Source organism: Salvelinus sp. IW2-2015, linkage group LG35, assembly GCF_002910315.2.
Source record: "Salvelinus sp. IW2-2015 linkage group LG35, ASM291031v2, whole genome shotgun sequence".
Lineage (NCBI taxonomy): Eukaryota > Metazoa > Chordata > Actinopteri > Salmoniformes > Salmonidae > Salvelinus > Salvelinus sp. IW2-2015.
The window spans coordinates 20260023-20275234 of NC_036874.1; the positions used below are offsets into that span (position 1 = coordinate 20260023).

General features: G+C 41.6%; 1 long non-coding RNA gene across 1 annotated transcript in view; it reads left to right on the plus strand.

The window, feature by feature from the left end:
• LOC139023719 (uncharacterized) overlaps positions 1-14977 on the plus strand; it is a 46191-nt gene extending 31214 nt beyond the window's left edge. The window contains exons 2-3 of the long non-coding RNA XR_011474859.1: positions 14594-14661; positions 14782-14977. This is a non-coding gene — a long non-coding RNA (uncharacterized lncRNA). The remainder of the gene's footprint in view (positions 1-14593; positions 14662-14781) is intronic.
• The last annotated feature ends 235 nt before the right edge of the window (positions 14978-15212 follow it).

Here is a 15212-nt window from a genome sequence, read left to right on the forward strand (position 1 = left end):
GTCATGCCTAAATTTGCTTATCTTGCCAATGAAAAAAATCATTAAAGTAGTTGGAAATATGAGTTTGTTTTGTGATGAATGAGCCTTTTCCCCAAAAATTACATTTAAGGTGCTCTAAAGCTTTTTACTGTCATTCTTTGTCATTTATCTTTGTTTTATAGTGTAGTTTCTTATTTTTATTCAGTTTTGTCACATGATTTCTCAATTTGTAATAAGTTTTCCAATCCGTTGTGCAGCCAGAATTATCTGCTCCGAATTAAGATTCAACGATGCCTGCAGAAAGAAAGGGGTGTCAGCTATGCCATGACACAATGACTTTGAAAAAAATCTATTTTAGTTATTGAACTACAGTAAGTGAAGTGGATTTACACCCGGTAACGGAATTGCTGTAATGGAATTTCATCATGGGTCCCTGATGATCTGTACTACACAGAAATGCATAATTATGGATATGAATGTCATTCTCTTCATGGTGATGTATCCTAAATAGGTACACAAAGGTATAAATATGCAATATTCTCCTTTTGCATATTTTGGTATTATTCTACACACTGGCTATTATTTTAATGAGCACTGCCCCCAAACAAGACCAAATTTGGTTGGTCCGGACCAGACCAAATCTAAACCAATTCTACACGTCTATGTTTAACAAGTTTGGACATCAAAGTACAGCACAGTAGAGCACAGTACAGTAGAGTTATTGTGTAATCAACTCCTCTAGTGTACTCAACTACTGTCTACTGAACTATACTCCACTTTTATTTTCTTTACTATACTGTAACGTACTGTGCTGCCCAAACTTGTGAACACAACTGTGGTTTGTAACTACTATGATTTCCCATTGTAGCCAATTCAATTGACTCTTCGCTAAGTCCCGCCCCAGAATTTTGGGCAACCAATCGCAGCGCTCCAATGGATAGCAACTGTCGTTGAGTCCAACACCTCGGACAAGCTCGCGTTTGAAATACATGAAAGCCTTTGAGGGCATTACAAAAACGGAGAGTTTTTCATCCAAAAACAAAAATCTAAATCAAATGATAGTCTATTGGTCACGTACAAAAATTTGCAGATATTATTACAAGTACAGTAAAATAGTAAATAAGTAAATAGGGGGGAGGAGCAGAATATATTGATTTGTATTCCATTCCTCTGCACCAGTGTTAAGGAAATAGCTTTTCCCAGCCATGCTCCTATAGCTCAGCACGGACTCTGGTGTGATGGCTAACTAATGAAATTAAAATAATCAGACGGGTAACTGGGGACAAGGTCATGTATAACTTTAAAAAAACATCAACAGTTTGACCTGAACCACCCGTAGGTAAACTGGAAGCAATTCGGTTCCCTGAAATTATTAGGGCCAATGTGCGTCCTAGGGCTGAGCTTGAGTATAATTGTCATTGGGCCGTTTTGAAGTTTGTCCTTCAGAATTTTTATAATGCCACTGAACCATGAGACACAGGCATAGTCATAGTGGCACTGTAACAGAGATTTTGCCAGGGTCCTCGTAGTCTCTGTATCCAGGAACTTGGCTACCCTTGCCAGGAACTTTGTTCTGGAGTGAACCTTTCCAGTTACCTTCAGAGGCATGAGTTCACAAGTCATGTGTTGGTCCAATTCACACCCAGAAGTTGGAAGAGTTTCTCACTTTGTGTTTGGAACCAAACAGGATACATTTCGTCTTGCCTAAATGCAGAGACAGTTTGTTGTCAGATAACCACTTAACTTTAGTCAGTTTGCTGCTTAGGGTCTTTTCAACACTTTATTCTTTATTCTTTTGTGAAACCAAGAGGGAAGAATCATTCGCATACAGGAACAGAGGGCATGAACAGTCAAAGTCCATGTCATTTATGTAGAGCAAAAATGTGGTCCAAAAATGTGGTCCAAAAATGCTCCCCTGGGGGAGGTCCCCACAGTTGATCTCCTTAGCATCAGACACTGTACTGTCCACATGTCCCTTTTCTTTACCCCATCAGTTACCTATGACTTCACCCATAATAAGGAGTTGGTGCCAAAACCAATTTCCTGCAGTTGCATGGTTCACAGTATGCTTTTGTAGGTCAAGCATGACTATACCATATAAGTTGCCCGTGTCAATTTCTTTCTTGATCAAATCTGTAAACAAGTGTTGGTAGAAGGATTTGAAGGTTATATAAAATTTTATGGTCATCAATGTACTTTAGGATCTGTTCATTGAGTGATCTTTCTAAAACCTTTGGCAACACACTCAAGATTGACACTGGTCTGTCGTTCCCTTGTTTAACTTTGCATGTTTCAACTCGTGGTACCTTTCCATGTTGAATGGAAAGGTTGATGACATGTGTTTACATAAGTTCCAATACGATCAGAAGCGTCACTTGGGAATGTTATCCAGTCCTGTGGTTTTCTGTTTGTCTAGATCTTTAAGCACCTTTGTAACATCTGAAGTTGAAACCTGGGAAAATGCAAATTGTCCTTCCGAGATGCCCTTGGCTGAATAATAGGTTTGATGGTTTCCAAAGGTGCCAGAGCAGTCTGGGAGTTGGTCAACAAGGTTGCTGGCAATGGTGGTGGAAAAACTCATTAAAATGATCAACCACATGTGCTCTGTCAAAGGTTAATATACCAAATGCATGCTTTTCAACCGTTCGCTGCCTGCACCCGCACGCCCGACTAGCATCACCACCCTGGACGGTTCCGACCTAGAATATGTGGACATCTATAAGTACCTAGGTGTCTGGCTAGACTGCAAACTCTCCTTCCAGACTCATATCAAACATCTCCAATCCAAAATCAAATCAAGAATCGGCTTTCTATTCCGCAACAAAGCCTCCTTCACTCACGCCGCCAAACTTACCCTAGTAAAACTGACTATCCTGCCGATCCTCGACTTCGGCGATGTCATCTACAAAATAGCTTCCAACACTCTACTCAGCAAACTGGATGCAGTTTATCACAGTGCCATTCGTTTTGTTACTAAAGCACCTTATACGACCCACCACTGCGACCTGTATGCCCTAGTCGGCTGGCCCTCGCTACATGTTCGTCGTCAGACCCACTGGCTCCAGGTCATCTACAAGGCTATGCTAGGTAAAGTGCCGCCTTATCTCAGTTCACTGGTCACGATGGCTACACCCACCCGCAGCACGCGCTCCAGCAGGTGTATCTCACTGATCATCCCTAAAGCTAAAACCTCATTTGGACGCCTTTCCTTCCAGTTCTCTGCTGCCTGCGACTGGAACGAATTGCAAAAATCTCTGAAGTTGGAGACTTTTATCTCCCTCAACAACTTTAAAAATCTGCTATCCGAGCAGCTAACCGATCGCTGCAGCTGTACATAGTCCATCTGTAAACTACCCACCCAATTTACCTACCTCACCCCCCATACTGCTTTTATTTATTTACTTTTCTGCTCTTTTGCACACCAGTACCAATATCTCTTCTTGCACATGATCATCTGATGATTTATCACTCCAGTGTTAATCTGCTAAATTGTAATTATTCGATTTATTGCCTACCTCATGCCTTTTGCACACATTGTATATAGATTCTCTTTTTTTCTACCATGTTATTGACTTGTTTATTGTTTACTCCATGTGTAACTCTGTGTTGTCTGTTCACACTGCTATGCTTTATCTTGGCCAGGTCGCAGTTGCAAATGAGAACTTGTTCTCAACTAGCCTACCTGGTTAAATAAAGGTGAAATAAAAAAATAAATAAAAAATTGATGTTCAGTCCAATTCTGTTTGACTTTGTTTTTGGATTGTTGCTAGTGCCTAGATCTGAGAGTCTTCCAGAGCTCCCTCGGGTTATTTTTATTGTCCTGGATCTTGCTCTTATAGAAGGGCCATTTTGTTTCATCAACCTGCCTTTGAACTGTATTCCTTAGGTGTTTGTATTGAGTGAAGGAATCTAGCAATTTTGACCTCTTAGTCTTTTATAGCATTGTAAGGTATACACCTATTGTATTTGGAGCACGTGACAAATGCACTTTGATTTGATGGAGTGGAGCATTCCCTTACTAGTCCAGGGTTCTGTCCTTTGTTTGATCCTCATAGTTTTTAGGAAGTGATGCACCGATATTACATTTTTGGCTGATATCGATATTTTCCTTGCCAAAAAACGATACCGATATTTAAAATTTTAGCGGCCTTTTAAGAATTCTATTACAGTTAAATAGTTAACACACACACACATGGACGCAGCGGACTAAGGCACTGCAATGCAGTGCAAGAGGTGTCACTACAGTCCCTGGTTCGAATCCAGTCTGTATCACATCCGGCCGTGATTGGGAGTCCCATAGAGCAGCGCACAATTGGCCCAGCGTAGTCCGGGCCATCATTGTAAATAAGAATTTGTTCTTAACTGACTTGCCTAGTTAAATAAAGGTTACACACACACACCACACTGACCAAAAAGTAATTTTTGCTGGCATTTACGTATGTCTCCATTACCAGTAAAACATAATCAAAACCAATTTATTTCACTTACTTGTTGTGCTGTTTCATTGTTCATTTATTCAGTCGTTTCATACTCAACCAGGATTTCTATGGAACGCCGTTAGGGTCTTTCCGTGTCAAATAACACCACTATTTGACCAATCAAGACCTGAAATATGACTGCACGTCACATAATAATTTAACGCGTTCATACATTTTTTACGTAGTTATTACACATTGATTACAATATCACTTGAGTTTCATATGTCACAACGATTCATCGATAGGTATGCTATGATGGTAAAGTTGTCTCGCGCACCTACAGTGCTGGTCATAAAAAAACGCTAGCTCATGGATGAAAACAATGTTCTTCCCCAAAAACATAGCAAAACGACAGTCTAGGTGTCATCTAAAATAACCCTAATTTATAAGACAGTTTTTATTTGATTAATGGTGGTCGGACCCATCTGTGAAGCTAGCCACAATAGTGGACTTTGCGGTTAGCCTTCAAAATAAAAGTATGGCATAATTCTACTATTTGAATTCATTTGCATCACTGTCAATGACATACTTTTATTTTGAAGGCAAACCGCAAATTCCACTATTGTGCCTAATCCTTATTGTGGCTAGCTTCAAAACACATAACCCGGTCCGGTCGAGCCTCAATAGCCAGATGAAGCTAGCTGGCTGCTTATAACCTTAGCTTTGGGCAACAGGGTTAAGTAGCTGGCTAGCTATTTATTTTCATGAACTGAATTTAAATTTCAATAGGCGAACAACAAGTGGCAACCTAGCTAATACTTACTCACAAGGATTCCTAAATCATTCCTAAGAATAATGAAAATTACTGCAGTTTCTACTGGTCATTGTTTTCAGGCTGGTTGTATTTGGTGCTAGCTAGGTACCAAGCTAAAGCTAGCTACCCCAGAAGCTGTGGTCGAACAAATGTTTTATTACCAACGCGGTGTTGTAAACACATCGTTTGTGGCCAGTGTTTGCTTGTTTACAGACTTTTTTTTGTACAGCTTTGACAGTGCTACTGTATCTTTTTTGACACGCAACGACCCAAACGGCATTCCATAATATGTATGTATGTATATATGTATGTTGTGAAGCTAATAGCAGTGACACTATTACTGTGTAACTCCGGTAGGGTAACATCTTAAAAAATAACATACTTGGTAGTGTGTACTAGTGCATGACCAGTCGGCGAAAGCCAACATCACCCACGACAGAGAAGGGTTGATTGTCAAGGGCAATGAATTCCATTATCTTGGCTTTAATGGATTTCTCCTTTGAGTTGTCTCGCTGAAATGTTGTTACTCTTTCAAATGACTGCTCAAGCCACACAGCAGACATTGTGGGCTATGTTAGGAATGCTGTGTTGCACGTGTAGCGCAACATTTTACTTGGCGTCATTATGTCGTACCTACGTTATATAGGTATGCACAGCAGGTTTGACATCGGTTTTTAACATCGCCCATTAAACTAGACATATGGCCGATGTTGGCATTTTTAGCTAATATCGTCCGATTCCTATATGTTCACCGATTTATCGTGCATCCGTACTTTTAGGGGTGCCAGCTTGTCCACAGCTCTGAAAAATCTACCCTGGAAGAGTTCCTATGCTCTATCAACATCCTCACTTTCCATAACAGACCAGTCTACCTGTCCTAGCAGTTTATTAAATTGTTCTATGACAGTTTGAGTGATCTGGTCCTGATGGTATTGTGACAATTTACCAGCTTTTTATTCTCACTTTCCTAGTGCAGTTTATTCCCTTATGCAATTACACCACTTTGGGATATCTTGTGATTATCGGATGCCATAATGAGATCAATGGCAGTCAGATTGGTTACACAGATTCTTGTGGACTCATTTATCAACTGAGTCAGTTTTGCAAAAGTTAGACGAGGCCTTATACAGGGGACAGCTCATTTTCAGTACATCAGATTGGTTTGCTCTTTGGTAATAATATATTCAGCCAAACTGCTTCCATGTGATCATGGTTTAAATCAGTTCTCATGTGAAAACATATGTCCACTTTGAAATAGATGCACACACCCCCTCCAATTTCTGTCCTTTCGGGTACACTTTCTGGCGAGCAAGCAAGTCTCGTCTATTTTTGGCAGTAGACTGAGTAAATGAACATTGTAACAAAGCAAACCTCTGGAGGCGAGGGGCTAGAAAGAGCGCCTCAAGATCCATTTGGGGCACTTGGTTGAATACCCACCCGAGTTCTCTTCACCAAGGAAGTCTGCTGACTAAATTGATTGGTCCTCTGTCCGCTCTCCCACAAAGGGTTCAACTCTATCCATCTTCACGCAACATTGTGCCTCTACCTCGGATGGTGGAGCGACCACCCCCTCCACATGGCACCTGCCAGTATTGGTCGCAGGTCACTCCTCCTCTTCTAGCCTCACTCCCGCTCTTCTCCCTGGGCTGTCCTATGCAAACATGGCCTTGCTGGTGTGACTTGACTATGTGCAGCCTCCCATCCAGTCTTGGTGGAGAGTAGAATTGATGTCTTAGAGCAGGAATTCTCAAACTGGGGTACAGTGCCGTCGGGTGGACGCCAAAATAAAAATGTTTTTTTTTAACCCAAATTTTTTCCCTTCATTTTCAAACGGTACATTTATATTTTACAAACGCGGCTATACTTTTGGGTGAGGTTTTTTTCTTCCTCGCCTGAGTTGCCTCGTTTCACTGCCAAAAATGTAATTAAACTATCTAGTGTTTAGCGAAATAACACAATGTCAAATACAGGATGCCTAGTTAAATAATTAACATCCAACCACGTTAACCGTTACTCTCTCACGGGAAACCTTCACTCTTGCACAAACATTTAGAAATGAAACATGATAATATGAAAAATAAGCCACAGGTGCTTTTTGAGCGAGAATAAAGATACATTTCGAGTAGTAAGACATGTATAAAAGCAACAGATACCATTAAAAAGAAGGGGCTAGAAGCGTCTTATATGGTGAGCTACTGAGGGGCTAGGACAGGCAAGCCCCATACTATTGTGGATGACTTAATTCTTCCTGTTGCCGTGGATATGGCTGGGACAATGCTGGAGGAAAAGGCCAAAAAACTACAGACAATGCCTCCATCAAACAACACTTTCACGACGCATCAGTGACATGGCAAGAGATGTTTTGAAACAATTACTGCTTTGCATACAAGCCAGTGAATTCTATGCGTTACAGCTGTATGAGTCAACAGACGTTGGCGGGCCTGGCACAGCTTGTTTATGTCCGTTACGTTTATGGGGGGGGGGTCAATTAAGAAAAGTATCCTCTTCAGAAAAAATTATTTATTTGTGCCCTGGTCCTATAAGAGCTCTTTGTCACAACCCAGCTTGTAGGAAGTGACACTCACACTCATTCTTATGTTTAATAAATGTATAGTGTGTGTGGCAGGCTTACAATGATGGCAAAAACCAACATTGAGAGTGTGCTGACCCTGGTGCTAAAGGGTGTACGCAGCTGGAGGTTGAATGTTTGAAGGGGTATAGGACTATAAAAAAAGTTTGGGAACCACTGTTTTAAAGGAAGTAGGCTTTCCCGTGTGTACCGTTGTCTAGTTGCAACTTTAGTTTCCATGGTTCCCACAGGTGAGAAGCACATCAAAAGCAGCGAAAAATGTCTCGGGGTCCTTCTCATTAAATTTAGGCAACAACCGTAAGTTCCCAACAATATCAAATGTGTCCGGGGCACGACCAAAAGAGGAACGACCCCTAGGTAAATCTGGGTCACCTTCCCAGAGCAAACTCTCCCCTGAGAGCTTTCCTTCCCTAACCAGCTCTAGCCATTCTTGTTGCAGCTTGATTTTAGCAAGCTCCACATCCTGTTTAAATTCCCAATTCCTTTTCATATTTTACACGATCATGCTCTAGCTGTAACAGGAGCAGTTCTTTCTGCTGTTCAAAAAGAAGACTACTACGACTAACAGATGGAGCGGCCATTGTAACGTTACGGGGAGACGGCGAGTCCTCAGCAGAGGCTGCTCCAATGGTAATTTCAAGAATACCACTCTCCATCAGATTGGCCTTCATTATTAACCTATTAGAATTTGACGTTTATCACTAATTTCAACCTTGTAATGTTCAGCAATCTGCAACAGCTGTTCTTTAGTACATAATTCTAATAGTTCCTCTGATGGAAAGCGAATGAACTCGTCTACATTAGACACCATAGTCAGAAGTAAATACCCCAAAAAGTATTATCTCACTCTTCCCCTCTGCTGAACACACCAGACCACAAGAGAAGTGACAATCACACTGGGCACCACAGAAGAGAGATGAAAGGTATATGGAGTTTTCCCAAAACCTACAGTAACTCAACCCTAGTCTTCGTGCAGATTTGCGGTGGGTAATTACGCACTGGAGGAAATAAACCACTCAGCATGCTGGTAGATTTCCCCCAAGCCACAGATGTGCCCCCAAGACAACTGCTCAGTCCACAGACACCACACAAAAAATAACAAACAAAATAACCATGCCCAATGTATTCCAAAATGAAGCGTGTCGCTAAGCCTAACAGGGGAAAAAGGCTATAGCTCCAGGTAGTAAGTGTCACTACCCTACCCAAATCTCCCACTGAGGTACACAGCAGATTGTACTAACCTCCTCGGACCGATGTCCCAACAGCAAGTAGATCAAGAGTCTCCAGCCTGGGCAAGGGCTTGGAAACGAACCAATGTACTCTCTCCAATGCAGCACACAACCAACTATCCACTGCAGTGACAAATTTACCAAACAAACAAAAGTAACCAATACTGGGCACCAAACATTACAACTCAAACAACCTGTAACAAAAAATGCAAACAAAGCACCTACAGAATTTAACATTAACTCCACATTTTCTCCCAAACACAATACCTTCAAGATCCCGGACGAGCCCCCACTTGTCACGAACCGGCTAGAAGTTCATAACAAAATTGAGACAACGTGGAGATAAGGAATAACAAAATATATTTATTAACTGAAGTTAAGTAAATACAATTAACAATGATGTGTGTAGTCAGTAGTGTGAGTGGCTGCGTGTATAAATGTGATAATGAGGGGTGTTGAAAGGTGCCAACGCAAACAAACAAAACAGACACAACCAAAATCTGTAACATGCTGACCAGACCGGACACTCGTGCGCGAGCGTCGCAAAATAAATTTAGAAATCCATGTTATTCAATTATTGCACCCACACTGCTCGCGCGCCAACGAGCGTCTGCGACACCAAGGGCTAAAATAGATGTCATTCCTATTTCTGACGCAGATCGCGCTGCAAGTCCTGCCTCTCCCATCTCCTCATTGGTTTATAGACGCAGGTACCCACGTGCCATCTCCTCATTGGTTATACACACGTGGGTGATTGAAAGACAAACTTTGTTGCCGGTTGTCGTGGTAATACAATGAAAGTTTAGATGCGATTGGCATATAAATTCAAAGATGAAAAAGCCTGGAAGGAGGAGAGATGACGTTGGCCGTTTTATGTGTGGATTAATTGTCGGAGTAGAAGACCTTGTTCATTTCAGGTAAAAGAACAACTCAATGTTTATATCCCAGGACAAATTAGCTAGCAACATCAAGCTAGATAAATAGGACAAATTAGCTAGCAAGTGCAAGCTAACTAGCTAAATTGCCATACATGTTTAATGCTTTTCGACCTGTCCCCAAATTAATGTCATTGGTCGCGTGATCGCGTTTGGTGTGGGGGGGCAAAATAAATTTATGCACGATAGCGCACGATGGCGCACGTGCGCAGCCGATTTGGGTTCCGTGTTAGTGTGTCTGCATGGAGAGTTGTCCCAATGAATGGGGAAGAGGTGCATTCATCCTGGGACGCACCCGAGCCCAGGTGTGTCCCATTTCGCTGACGACCCTCCCCGGCTCTGCCCACCAACATCCTATTAAGGAAAACAAGAGCAAAGAGAAAGAATTCGGCAGACAGAGTGGGAGGGTCGTCACATAGCCATGTTATGAATACAACTCTCATATGCTGTCAACATGATGATATGATTTGAGAGCACTAGTTGGCTCCAAAAGTGCTTAGTAACTTTGGCTGCATGCTGACTGTGCATTCAGAGCCATCCAGTGGCTAGCCACATTACAACCTTCATTTTACCAGCTTCCTGAAAAAATATTGTCAGAGGTTGCAACACTAACCAAGGGGGGCGGGGCTGAGCGAAGGGTCAATTGTAAAAATTCTGTTACCAATTTTTGGGGAATTTTTTTTATCAGTAAAAATGAACAATTTGATAGGTCTACCTTGTTACTTCTGTGAACTTTCATTATCCTCCCTCCCTCATGAGGGAGAGAAAGGAATTTCAAGGCACAAGGTAATGCTTCTTACACTTAAAAATGTATTTCTAAAAAATTAAGACTTTTTCTGGTAGACCAGAAATCAAAGCCTTTGGGAAATTGTTGAAAAATTTGTATATGCCTTTATTGTATATGCCTTTTATTTTAAAATAAAAAGAATATTTACACTCTTCACTTTCATTTGACACCCAATTTGACATGTTCCTATGAACTTCCCATGTTGGTTTGCATGGGTCCTTTTACATGGAAATGACCTACTGTTTGTTTACTGTATGTTACTGTATCCTTGAGCTAACGTTAGCAGGTTAGCCCCAGATAGCTTCGGCTAGCTAAGCTACCTGGCTGTCACCAGCAAAGCTTGTTTCATGTCGCGGTTGGCTCTTGTATCTGGGACCGCTGTTTCCTGGACAGTGAAACCATGAAATGTGAGACCTGTTCACCCTAGTAAACGAGGAAGAATTTACTGATTTATACACTTGTGTAAACTAGTTTTAATAGTTTATTTGCAAAAAAATGTTGTACAATGGCTCAAGACTGTTTCATTGAACTACTAGAGGAGTACAGGGTCCTAAGAGAATGTATCGCTTTTGCTAAGGAGATTTCAAGATTGCATTCTGTTTTGAACGGGACAATTCTAAATGACTGAGGGGATAATCTAGCGTGCTCTACGAGATTGGGCCACTGAGGATACTATCTTGGACGACTTTCCAGTATTAACACATCCCACCAATGAGAACCGGAGGACTACTGCGTGTTGCTCTACATGGCTTCCTTGATCACGCAGGTCGCCAGTCTACGTAAGAAACTGGGGGAAACTAATGTTTACCTTCTCTACGCCGGTGGCTGGACGGCGTTCGGGCTTGTTGGATGCATCTCTGTCTTCGCGGTATGTCGTTGTCTGACTGGCCGGTGTTACCTGGAGTTCATTCACCAGGGGAGACATCTCCTTCCTCTCCTCCCCCATCTGATAGCAAAGTTGAAGGAGTACAGCAAGAGGAGCATGCCAATCAATGATGGTTGCATGTCTTCAGCTCGTGACAGTGGCCTCCAGCAAAACAGGCTACACTCCCAACCAGAGGCCCGGAGTGGATACAAACAACGAATAGTTTTGCCTCCCTGTAGCCTGATCTTCCTGCACCTTCATCGCTTGGGGTACCTGTGTCTGCGGCCGCTGTGCCTACTCCTTCCCCTACAATTTCCAAGTCAATGTCGGCAACCTTCCGTCCCTGTTCTGGATCGAGCAGTGCTTCTCCATCTGTCGGAAGCCTGCACCAGACGCCAGGAGCTATAGGCTCAAGTTAGCCTGCCTCTTGTCGTCCTTAAAGGGTTCTCCGAATCCTGTGAAGCATGGGAGTGGGCGGATTTCCTCATCCTCCTTGCCAGCTGTGATTTTGGGTAGCTCCATGGTAAGAAATGTCACTGTTCCTGGTGCAAAAGCACTTATCCTGGAGCTTGAGTAAATTACATTCCTAAACTGCTGTTCTATGCCAGGACATGGAAATCGATTCTATTGTAGTCCGTGGGTTTTAATGACATTATGAAGGGCAACTCTGAACAGTTGAAACTGGATTTTAAAGAGCTGATTGACTCTCAGCTAGACACTAATAAAGACCCATCATATCTGTCCCTGTGCCCTCTCTGAATCGTGGCATTGAACTCTTTAGCAGGATTCTTTCTCTTCAACTGGCTACGTGATTATTGCAGCTCAATGGGTGTAACTTTTTATAAGGAGGATGGGATCCACCCAAATAATTTCAGTTGCTTTCACAGCATTATAATGCTGCGTTGACTTATCAATGACCCAAGACAATGACTTATTGACCCAAGCCCAGCTCAGTTAATCCGTTCCATTGTTTTGCTGAGTTGTCATAATGCTTGCGCAAATGTACATTATCCCAGAGGCGTTGGCAGACACAATGTAAGTAACCAAATTTACAGTGGTTCCTCAATTTAAAAGTTATGAGCTTATGCTGTGACTGTTTGTAGGAGATGGTGGCATTCTGTCATTGCACCACACTATCACAAGGGGGAGTTAGAATGCTGATCTATCAGTAGTCTCAACTGTGGCAATAAATGGAGACGTTTTCAGTCTGAGAGTCTCCTCTGGCACTAGAGTCCTGCATCAGGTAAAAATAACAAACTGTCGGTGGTCCTGGAGTAAAGAGAGAACTTGGGGAAATACAATGGGGAAATTTCACTTGACTGACGATATTCCCAGAAATAGGCACGGTGGGCTTTTGGTTTCTCTCCCTCTAAAAACAGAAATAATTCTAAATAACAAACTGGCTTTATCTACAAATTAGTAAGAACGTCTCAACCCATGTTCAAGAATGACATTTCTCTCTTTATTCAGATTACAATCACTCACTTTTGGTTATTTGAAACAAAATCATCTCCAAAATATAATTATTTAAACAATGTGATTATTATTAACCGTGCATTATAATTATATAAAAGCTCCTTAGATATTCTCACAGATCAGATTTGCCCTAACAAAAATGCCCCTTAGATATTAATTTACAATCCTCCAATCCTCTAAATTGAGTTATTGGTGGAGAGTCATGCCATTGGAAAAAGTATTTTTAGATATACTGTAGAACTACCGTAGGAACTACTGTAGAACTACCGTAGGCGACACAAGTCTCACTAGTGTTGAGTAATGTGTTAATGTGTTGAGTAATGTGCTTACTCTGCTGGCGTCTTGACCCATTTTATGCCCTCATTTGCAAAATAAACTATAACGAATTACTATGGGAATAAATAGAAGAGGCAAGTGGAAGGGGGGAAAGTGAGGAACTTCCCTGTTGGCCCTGGAGGCCTTTTGAAAACATGTTTTCACAAGGGCTATTAGCAGGACAATAGACACGATGTTGTCCCAAAAACACCTCTCTGACATAAGGTCCAGCATATCTCGATGATGCTCGGGCTGATTCCTTTGAGTTATCTGGCCCAAATGTATTACTTGGGGCTCGGGCTGATTGGGGCTACTCTCTGGCAGATGATTACACGGGCTGCTTTTATATAATTAACATTTCATTATTTATTCATTTTTCCATATTTTCTCATTGTTTCTGTGATCAAAAAATATTTAAATTAAAGTCTTTAAGAGTCCTGTTTAAGTAGTATTTTAGTATTTTGATACTTTGCATGGCAGTTGATGAGCATTAAAAACTTTGGATGGGGCCTCCCAWGTGGTCTAAGACACTGCATCGCAGTGCAAACTGCATTGCTACAGATGCTGGTTCGATACCTGTGCCGGCCGCGACCGGGAGACCCATGAGACAACGCACAATTGGCCCAGCGTCGTCCGGGTTTGGCCGGGCGGTAGGCTTTTGGTTTCTCTCCCTCTAAAAACAGGGAGAGAAAACAAGCATAGCAGGCTGTGAATTCTAGAATGGGCTATTAGAAGGACAATACTTTTTTTCTTGTGTTCAGATTACAACCGTTCACTTCTGGTTATTTGAAAAATAAATAAACTCCAAAATATCATTATATTTTAAACAAGGACTTGAAAATGAGATCGTGAACTCTGCAAACAACGTTTTCAGTCCGAGAATGGTAAATGACTGTAATACATTCGTTCAATACATTGGAATACAAAATAAGCCATCCATCCACCCATTCCGGTAGTCTCGGACTGGGCTATTAGCAGGACAATAGACTCTTGCCAAGGAGGGTAGGGGGAGAATTGTATCGTTACGGATGAATGTTTTCAGTTAATGCCAAACAAGTTTGATCAGGTTTAAATCAGGAGACCTACATGTAAAGATGCAAAAAATATTTTTAGATATACTGTAGGCCTACCGTAGGTGTTGTAGGTATTTTATTTATTTATTTATTTTGGTGCTACCCGTTCCAGGGTTAGGACTGTAACCACCAGAGGACTTGGAAATGAGCCGGAGCTGAGAGGGATCACCAAAACTAAAGGTATTTTGGTTTCAGTGAATTTTCTTTAAAAAAACATTTTTATATAGCCTATCAATGTGTAGGCATACTGTATAATAAAATAGATAATTGTGTACTAAAAACGTGAATGTGTTTTAACAGAGCTTACAACCGTACCGACAACCATCCGTGGAGATCAGAGAACAAAGGGCTGGACAACGGGCCGCACCGAAAAAACGCATGGTTCCACAGAATACCAACTGGGATGAATCCCGAGGAAAATGTGGCTTATTGTTTGTCAGACGAATCATTGGGTTGAAACTACAAAACAAGAGAACACACATGGTTAATGTTATGAAAAAAAAAGTATATATATATATATATATATATATATATATATATATATAATATATATATATATATTATATATATATATATAATATGGTCATGGCTCCTAGTTGGTGCTTCTCAGTGCAAGAGGCATTACTACAGTCCCTGGCTGTATCACATCGGACTGTGATTGGGAGTCCCATATAGGCGGCGCAAAATTGGCCCAGCGTCATCTGGGTTTTGCCGGGGCAAAACTCTGACTC